The sequence below is a fragment of the Orcinus orca genome, chromosome 19 (assembly GCF_937001465.1).
Source record: "Orcinus orca chromosome 19, mOrcOrc1.1, whole genome shotgun sequence".
Taxonomy (NCBI): domain Eukaryota; kingdom Metazoa; phylum Chordata; class Mammalia; order Artiodactyla; family Delphinidae; genus Orcinus; species Orcinus orca.
Genome location: NC_064577.1, coordinates 20,554,860 through 20,564,055, shown reverse-complemented (window position 1 = coordinate 20,564,055; position 9,196 = coordinate 20,554,860).

Sequence of the window (9,196 nt, the reverse complement as noted above, 5' to 3'; positions counted from 1 at the left end):
TGAGACTGGACCTTTAAGGACCAGTAGGAGCTTGTGAGCTCGTGAGGCAGAGAAGCGAGAAACAGTCTCCCTGTAGAGGGTTGGTGCTGTGCAAGGGGCCCCGTGTGAGGGCCCGGTGGGGAGGCAGGGCTCCGTCGTCCCTTCCTCGCTGGTTGCAGCTCCATGACCACTCAGAAACCAGAAGGGATATTGGACAGGGTCCCTGTAACAGGCTGCTTCTTGCCCTGACTCCTAGAAGATAGGTCCCCAACACCCTTCTCCGTGGACTCAGGGAAAGAAAGGGGTGTGGTCAGATCAGGATCTGGGTGTGAGCTGAGGTGGGCGGGGCCTGGGGTTACCAAGGGCTGGAGAGAGGATGTCTGCTCCCGGGATGGCGGGAGCTCGTCCCTTCATTAACTCGACAGCTCCGTAGTGAGCACTGACTGTGTGCCTGGCGCTGAGGGCACGACGTTGAAGAGACAGACACAAGGCCCTGCCCTCTGGGAGGTGACTGGTGGACGAAACACACAAGCGAAATGCCCAAATTAAATTATACTCGCCGGAGGATCTGCTACCGGGAAAGGAGGGAAGGGGACTGGCGTGCGTCTGAGGGTGGGGCTGTAATTTTAAAGAGGGAGGACAAGCCTCACCGGCAGGTGACATGTAAGCAAAGACCTGAGCAGATGAGGGAGGTGTCATGAGGGTGTGGGGAAGAGCATTCCAGGGGGAGGAAACAGCGTGTGCAAAGGCCTTGAGGTGGATGGCTGGTGGGGGAGGAACAGGCGGGAGCAGCGGGGGATGAGGGCTCTGCGCTCACCTCTATTCACCCCTGCACGTGCTCACTCATGCCCTCGCCCCCCACCCCCCCAGCTCACACCCAAGTTCACACACCCCAGACTCATGCACACGCTTGTGAGCACGGCGGGGTGCGGCCACGCAGGCTCAGGCACGTGCACAGATACCACAAACACGCGCGCGCACACACACACACACACACACACACACACGCACACGGCTCTGACTCCGCAAGGGCCCCCTCAGCTTGCGCCCACAGTGCCCTCTGGTGGCCAGCCCTGGCATGGCGGCTGGACGTGAGCTGGTCACTCTACAGAGCCCTGGGCACTTCCGGGACCTCGTCTGCTCCCCCTCCCCCTCCCCGTGCTTCCTGCCCCCAGTTCCTCCACAGCAGCCAGAGCGCCTTCCAGAACACGGCTGGCCAAGCTCAAACGCTGCCGAGGCTCACTCAGCGGAGAACCTCCCCAGGCTCTCCCCAGTCCAGCCACTCCCAACCCCAGCTCTCCTCCCTGAACATTTCTTTGCAAAGGCTGTTCCCTCAGCTTGGAATGCCCTTCCCTGCCTTCTCCACCTGACTCATTCCTATCCCTCAAAGCCTACTTCTGAAACAGGGAGGGGAGGCTCTCCCTGACACTGCCCCCTGGGACCCCATCTCTGCCAGCGGCGGAAAGCCCACCTGCGTCTCCAGCAGAATCGAGCCCCTACTATGTGCTAATCCCTTGAAGCTCATGATTCTGTGGACTCACTAGAATCGAGCTGCATGGGGGCTGTGACTTTGCTCTGGTCACTGCAGTGTCCCCACACACTGCAGGTGTGCAGTGAACAGCTGTGGAAACGAGGAGCTCACAGTACTGCAGCCAGGGGCAGCTGTTATCATCATCCCAGTGTAACAGATGAGAAGTGGAGGCTCAGAGAGGGGCTGAAGGCTGCTGGCAATGGCAGAGCTGTTGTTGGAACGGTCAGACGGAGACAGAGTTTTCCCTGCCCAAGCTTCCATTAATTAAAGTAGTTTGCGACACCCTCCTTCTGGGCAAATCACATCGCCCTTGAACTCCCTCCACCGCTTTCTGGGAAGATGCCAAGCGCTTCGCTTCTGACTGAGCCCTCAGGTATATCCTGCCTAGGACCCTTCCCGGCTGCACAGAAACCCTGAGGCTTTCCCCCCAGGAAATCTTCCAGGCAGCCAGGGGCTCAGGGCATCCCAGGAGCCCTGGCCCGGAGCCTGTGTGTCCCCAGGCCCTCACACATAACACTTCACGCCCGGGAGGCAGGGCCAGGGGTTCACTGACACGCGTTATACTCTAAGCCCAAGACTTGACGTGACCCGGCAAGGCCAGTGTGGTTAGACCTTCATCTCACAGACAAGGAAACTGAGGCCCAAGTCTTCAAGCAGCTGGCCCAGGTTCCACTGCCAGGTAGAACAAAGCCAGGCTTTTAGCCCTGGTCAGGAGCAGCCTGTCGTGTATCAGGCATTTTACTAGCAGGCTCAAGCCTGCCCCCTAGAATCCAGGGCCTGAGAGATGTCCTCATCACTGTGGTTTGGGGGAGAAGTACTGCAAACACAGAGACAAGCCACGTTCCCAAGATCACAGGACCAGGGAGAAGAGAGAAAGAACTGTGTCCGGACCGGGCTGACTCCACGACCCACACACAGCCCAGTATCTGCCTGCAAAGGGCTGTTTTCCAATCTGAGGGGAGTCCTGGCTCCACCAGGATGGAGATGAGTGACCTTAAGCCAATCACCTGTCTCAGCCAGGCCTTGGAGGTGATCACATCCATTCTCAGAGTTTGTGTCCCCTTTCAGCCATCCCCAAGCCTGGGCTTACATCCCTTCCCTGATGAGGGGTTCACCCTCTCACTGGCGGTGTCTTCCATTCCCAGGAAACTCTGCCCATTACCAGCTTCTTCCTTAAGTTATGCTGAAATCGCCTCTTGAAGATCCCAGGCTCAAATCCATCCATCCATTCAACACATATTTCCTGAACATCTATTTTTGCCTGACACCATGTTACATGCTGAGGGGGCAGTGAAGAGCAAAACAGACAGGGTCCCTGCCGTCATGAAGCCAGCCTTCTGGGGGAGGTTGAAAAAGAAGGAAAATATATCAGTAAAAGTAAATCTATACATTAATTTCAAATAGTGATAAGGGCTAAAAACAAAAGTAAAGCAGGGCAACATGATAGAGAGGCACTGGGGTGGCTCCATTAGATGGGTGGTCAAGGAGGCCTACCTGGAGGAGGTTTCTTCTGAGCTCAAACTTGGGTGACAAAAAAGGAGCTATGTGAAACTGGGTGTAGGAGCCGACTTTAAATAGTCCACGGCACACAGCAGGTGCTCAAAGAGAAGGTGAGGGGGACTCCTAATTAACCATGAACTGAACAGAGATATTTTTCTCCCTTCCCTCCTAAAACTCCACTAAAATAAAAGTAAAATAAGAAAACTTTAAGGCACAAACTCACAAGGACAAAGAGAACAGGAAAGGCAATGACAGGGACAGAATCTATAAAACTTTTGAAGCTGTTAAATGAATAGAAAAATGGTAACCAACTTAGGAGAGTAGAGGAAAGTGAAATGAAAGTCTACAGGGGAGGAAGCCAATCTGCGGCCAGACCACCTACAGACAGCCCCTAGAAACAGCAGCCTGGGAGACACCAGGTCCCTCTGGAGGTGAAAGGGCAGGCAGGGATGAAAAGAAAATAAGCTAAGAGTTTGTGAAAGGAGGAGTTATGCCTTCCAACTTCCCAGAACGAAGGTCATGAGTTCCCAGATTGAAACGATCCCCCTCAATGCCCAGCTGGATGTAAGAAGAAAACAAGGCAATTATCAACTCCTGGAAAAACAAATAACACAAAATAGAAAATGTAGTCATTGGGACTTCCCTGGTGGCACAGTGGTTAAGAATCTGCCTGCCAATGCAGGGGACACGGGTTTGAGCCCTGGTCCGGGAGGATCCCACATGCCGCGGAGCAACTAAGCCCGTGCACCACAACTACTGAGCCTGCGTTCTAGAGCCTGCCAGCACAACTACTGAGCCCCCGTGCCACAACTAATGAAGCTTGTGCACCTAGAGCCCGTGCTCTGCAAGAAGAGAAGCCACCGCAATGAGAAGCCCATGCACCGCAACGAAGAGTGGCCTCCGCTTGACACAACTAGAGAAAGCCCGAGCGCAGCAATGAAGACCCAACACAGCAAAAAATAATAAATAAATTAATTAATTTTTAAAAAAGAAAGAAAAGAAAATGTAGTCATAAAGTACTGCACAGCTCAGCTGGGAACAATATTTACATAATCATAATACGTAAACCAAAACACCAAAACGTCCAAAAATTGTGACGAAAAGAAAGTGAGTACTGGGGGCAGGGGAAGTGCAGGGATCCTTGTGGAAGGGACTAAGTCCTTGCCTGTAGTAGGAAGCATCAGATACTGTCTAACACCGAAAAGAGAGAAAAGAAATAGCAATACAAGCATGTGATTGAGAAGTAAGGGGGAACTACAAGGGTTGGAAGCAGTCGCACCAGAATGGCAGCTGAGGGAGGGTCCGTTTGGGTCTCTGCTGCATCCCCAGTGCCTAGAGCCCAGTATACAGTAGGTGCTCAGTTCCTGTTTGTCAGCGGGTGCAAGCAGGTGGCTGCTGGTTTTCTGTTCCTGGTCTCATAGGCCTTGCAGTGCCGTCTGACTTCTAACACTATGTGCCTGCCTCGATCTAATAAGAATTAGAAGTCACTTGAAGGAACACTTAAAGGCCAGTGTGTCTAGAGTACAGCCCAAGCAGGAGGCGAGGACCGCGGAGTGAGGGCCTGAGGCTACGAGGTCAGCAGGCCCGGGGCGTGGAAAGCCAAAAATGGAATATTTTTAGAAGATCTGGGCTGTCCGGCCTGCCGGCCACCCGCTCAAGAACAAAGACGCAAGTCTCCCCAGAGCCCTGCGGGCCAGACGCCCTCCCACAGCCTCGGCGGTGCTGGCCCTGCGACCCCGCCCGGCGCCGCCCTTCTGCCCTCAGCCTCGTTTCCAGCGGAGCCCGAGTGCGGAGCCGGTCGCGTGGGCGCGGGGCCCGCGAGGGGCCCGCCGGGGAGGAATCCGGGCCGACCGGCCATCGGACCCCGAGTCGAGCCCCAGATCGGTCCTGCGTGGTACCCCACGGGGCACTGTGACCAGCGCTTTGCAGTAGAAAATGCTATAAATGTCGAGTTTTTTCTACCAGCGTCTCCCTCCGGCTGCCCAGGCCTAGGGCGAGGGCACGGCCTGGCGCCCTGAGACCGCGGAGCCCCACCGCGAGGAACGTTCTGCTCCCAGACCCTCTCCAGCGGCCGACACGTCGTCCTCTGAAAAGCCAGAGACAGTACAAGTTCAAGTGCTTGAACTTGGAGGGTCACAAACACTCTCGGGTAGAAAGAAGAATTTCCCGCCCTCCCCCCTCGGGCTGCTGGGGGCGGGGTGCCTTGATGCCCAGAGGAAGAAATTCATTTCCTCCCCAGGCCCAGGACTCAGACTGATTCTGACACTTGCTGGGCGGCCCCCAGGATCCCCCAGCTCCTCGGACAAGTGGCTTCCACTGCCCTGGGCCTGGGGGTTATTGTGCTTGGGGCTTAGAGGGCCGAGAGGTGGCAGGGAGGATGCTGGGTCTGGCACCCTCGGAGGTGTCCCTCCACAGGGCTGTTCTGTGAATGACCAGGGCACCAGCTGCATGATGACCTTTTTGTTGGTGGCTGGGCAGGGGCAGGGGAGGAGGGCTCCACGCCGGCCGGGACCACATGCCGCAAGCCTGGCTTCCTCTGCTGCTGGTGGGAACACCCGCTTCTGCCAGCCGGTTTGTGGCTTGTTTGAACCACTGGGAAAGTTTGCCCAAAGTTGCAGCCTGGTCCCAGTTGCAAGGGGGGAAGGTAGGAAGTACTCCAGCAGGCCAGCCGTAATGATATCTGGGCCTAAGTTCACAAGGAATGTGTTTATCTTCGGTATGCTTTTCTTTTCAAACATTTCTGCAAGAATTATTTGTTGTTGTTTTTTTAATAAATTTATTTATTTATTTATTTTTAATTTTGGCTGCATTGGGTCTTTGTTGCTGCGCGTGGGCTTTCTCTAGCTGCGGTGAGCGGGGGCTACTCTTCGTTGCGGTGCACGGGCTTCTCATTGCGGTGGCTTCTCTTGGTGCGGAGCACGGGCTCTAAGCACACGGGCTTCAGTAGTTGTAGCACGTGGGCTTCAGTAGTTGTGGCTCACGGGCTCAGTAGTTGTGGCTTGTGGGCTCTACAGCACAGGCTCAGTAGTTGTGGTGCACGGGCTTAGTTGCTCCGCGGCAAGCGGGATCTTTCCGGACCAGGGCTCAAACCCATGTCCCCTGCACTGGCAGGCGGATTCTTAACCACTGCGCCAGCAGGGAAGTCCCAAGAATTATTTGTTATTTTTAATATAAATTAAATATATAAATTTTAATATGTTAAAAAAGTCAGTTAATATAATTATATTATTTTGATATTTTAATGTAAACAAGCAAAATGACATCATTATTTTTGACTCTGACTGTTGTTTACAACTAAATCCTGCCTCCTACATGCAGCCTTCCTGGATTACCCAAATTGATCCTCATGAGACTTGACACCACCTAGTGACCCAAGACTCTACTCCAGTGGTGTCAGGGGCTGGGTGTATGTAGTGGTTTGGGGGGAGCCGATGGTCATGGCCAATGTCCCCTGATTCTAATCCAGCCCCGTAGTTTCACAGGGAAGGGGTAAACAGTGGCTCTAGGGTTTGACCCTGGGCCGAGTTCTAAGACAGCACCGCCTCTGCGGCCCCCAGCCCCTCAGAGGTCCCAGCAGAAATGTGTCGAGAAAGGAATGACATCAGAGATGGGGAAAGTCACAAAATCCCCCTCTGCTCATCTCCTGCCGCATTCCAACCTCCCTAAACTCACTGGTGTTAAACAACTCTTTTACCATGCTGTCTCTGTCCCACGATGTATGGGGCCTCCACTGGATTCATCCGGAGGCCCTTCATGTCCATTCATTTCCAAGTCTGGCACTTGGGCTGGGAGGACTCCTGGGCTGGAGCCCCTCCACACAACCTCCGTCCCTGGCCAGGGCTTCCTCACAGGGGCTTGACAGAGGGTGGAAGCTGCATGGTCCTTTCTGCTGGTATTGCTGCTGCCTGACCCTATGGACCAAAGCAACCCGCCCAGTGCTAAGGGGCGGAGACTTCGACCCTGCCCCACAATGAGTGGAACAACAGAGAACTTGCAGCCAGTTTTCAGAACCTCCACACCCCTTCTGCAGCTGTCATGGGCAGTGACCATTCCCAGAGCTACCTACCGCACTTCCCATGTGACAGCGTGACTCACAGGGCAGGGCCCCAGCGGGGACTTCCTCCTCCAGGGAGGAGGCTGGAGCAAGTCCCTGTGGGACAGGAGTGGGGCTGGAAGGTGGGGACGGGATCTGAGAAAGACTCGGAAGCCTTAGTGGCTGGTAGGAAGAGGGTAGAGGCCAAGGGAGGAGGCCAGGGTTATGGGGAGGCTCGCAGCCTCCTCCAGGGCCTGGAGGAGGGTGTCAATCATAAAATAAAATGGGGTGGGGCAGTAGGTGTGGGAAGAGGAGATAGCGAGTTTGGTGGGAACACGTTGGACTGAAGATTTGACGGCCACCTCATCTTTGCAGGCTGAGTGCCAGCACCACCTTCCCCAGGAAGCCCTCCCCGCTGCTCCGGGTGGAATTACTGTTCCCTCCTCTGGGCTCCCGAAAGCCCTGTTCTGCCCTCATCACACTGGCTCGGAGACCTCAGTCCCAGGACAGCGCATCTTTGAGGTTCCAGCCTCATCCAGGGCAGGAGAAAGGCACCTACAGGCTGAGGGGCCTCGCAGCTCCAGGAAGAGCCATATTCCTCCAAGGGCTGCCGGAAGCCTCACTAGGGTGGAATTCTGGCTCTTCCCTCACTAGTGTGTGACCCCAGGCGAGTTAAGGGATCTCTGAGCCTCAGTTTCCTCCTCCGTAAAGTGGGTATTTTAATGGTCTTCACTCTTAAGAGTCAGGGTGAGGATTAGAATGGGCCCAGCACACAGTCAGAGCTTCAGCGAGGCGAGTTGAGAAACCAGCCCCCTCCTGAGGTCAGGCAGGAACAGGGCTAGGATCTGGGCCAACTCAGAGGCCGCCTAGGGTCTTGAGCTGGACGCCAGGCCCCTCCCTCAGGGGTGCCCGGTGTAACCCAAAGGCCACAAGGGAAGGGCTGGTGGGAGGTGCTCCCCAAGAACTCGTGGGCGGGCAGCAGTGTTAGAAAAGGGGGGTTCGTCACCCGACCCGCAAGTTACTCAAAACAGCACTGTGGTGGGGACACTTCAGGGGGTGGAATCAGAGGTGGCCTCCGGAGGAGGGAGACATTTCAGTTCGAAATTCAAACAGGGATAAGACATAGAGTGAAAAGTGTCCCCGGCTCTGTCCCCCGACGCCCGGGTGCCCCCCCGCGATGTAGCCCGTGTGCATCTTTGCGCGGCAAGGCAGCCTCTGTTCTCCACACACCGTCCCAAGGCCGCAAGTGTCCTTTCAGCTCAGCATGGGGAGAGCAGCCGTCCTCGTCACAGCGGCCTACAGAGTGTCCACAGAGTGACTCCCCCCGCAAGGCACTCAGTAGTCCCCTGCTGGCAGGCATTCGGGTGCCTTCCGGTCTTCTGCGCTGACAATGAATGTCTTCGTGCAAACACCATTTCCCACCCACGTAAGTGTATCCGAGGAAGACAGTCCCTAGGGGGCGGCTGGAAAAGGGCACACGCTCCTCAGTGTAGCCAGATGTGGCTACGTTGCCCTCCGCACTCTGGGGCCAGCAGAGGCTCTGAGCCAGCCATGTCCACACGGAAGGGTCTACTGAATAGGGGGTGCTCGGGTCGGGAGGGCAGTCGGGAAGCAGCCCGGCACAGACGAGGGTACAGAGACAGGGAGGGGGGTCACAATGAGCTTGAAGGGAGAAGGGAAGTGGGGAGTCATGGGTGAAGTGGGGGTGGCGTGACTGACTTCCCACGGGTATTGTGATGGTCATTGAGGTGCACGCCACCCTCATCCAGTTGGGGCAGGTCCCGCAGAAGGGACAGAGACCATGGGTTCAGCCTGGCCCAGCAGTCGAGCACTCAGGCTGAGGGGCCAGGGTACCTGGGCTCAAATCCTACTCTGCCACTGATTTATTGAGTCACTTGGTCTCTCTCAGCCTCAGTTTCCTCATCTGTAAAATGGGACCATAACAGCTACTCCCTGGAGGGAGATCATTCACGCAGAGCCAGGTGCTCAGTGGTCCCTGTCTGCTTCCCCTGGTCCTCCGCTCAGCCTGGGGGACGTTTGCCAAGTGACAGTGCTGCAGATGACACGCTCAGGGCACGAGAGCCAGGGTCTCCACAGCACCCCTTCTGGGCTGTGGACTCTGGGCGGCCACACCGGCTCCTTGAGCCTCCCCT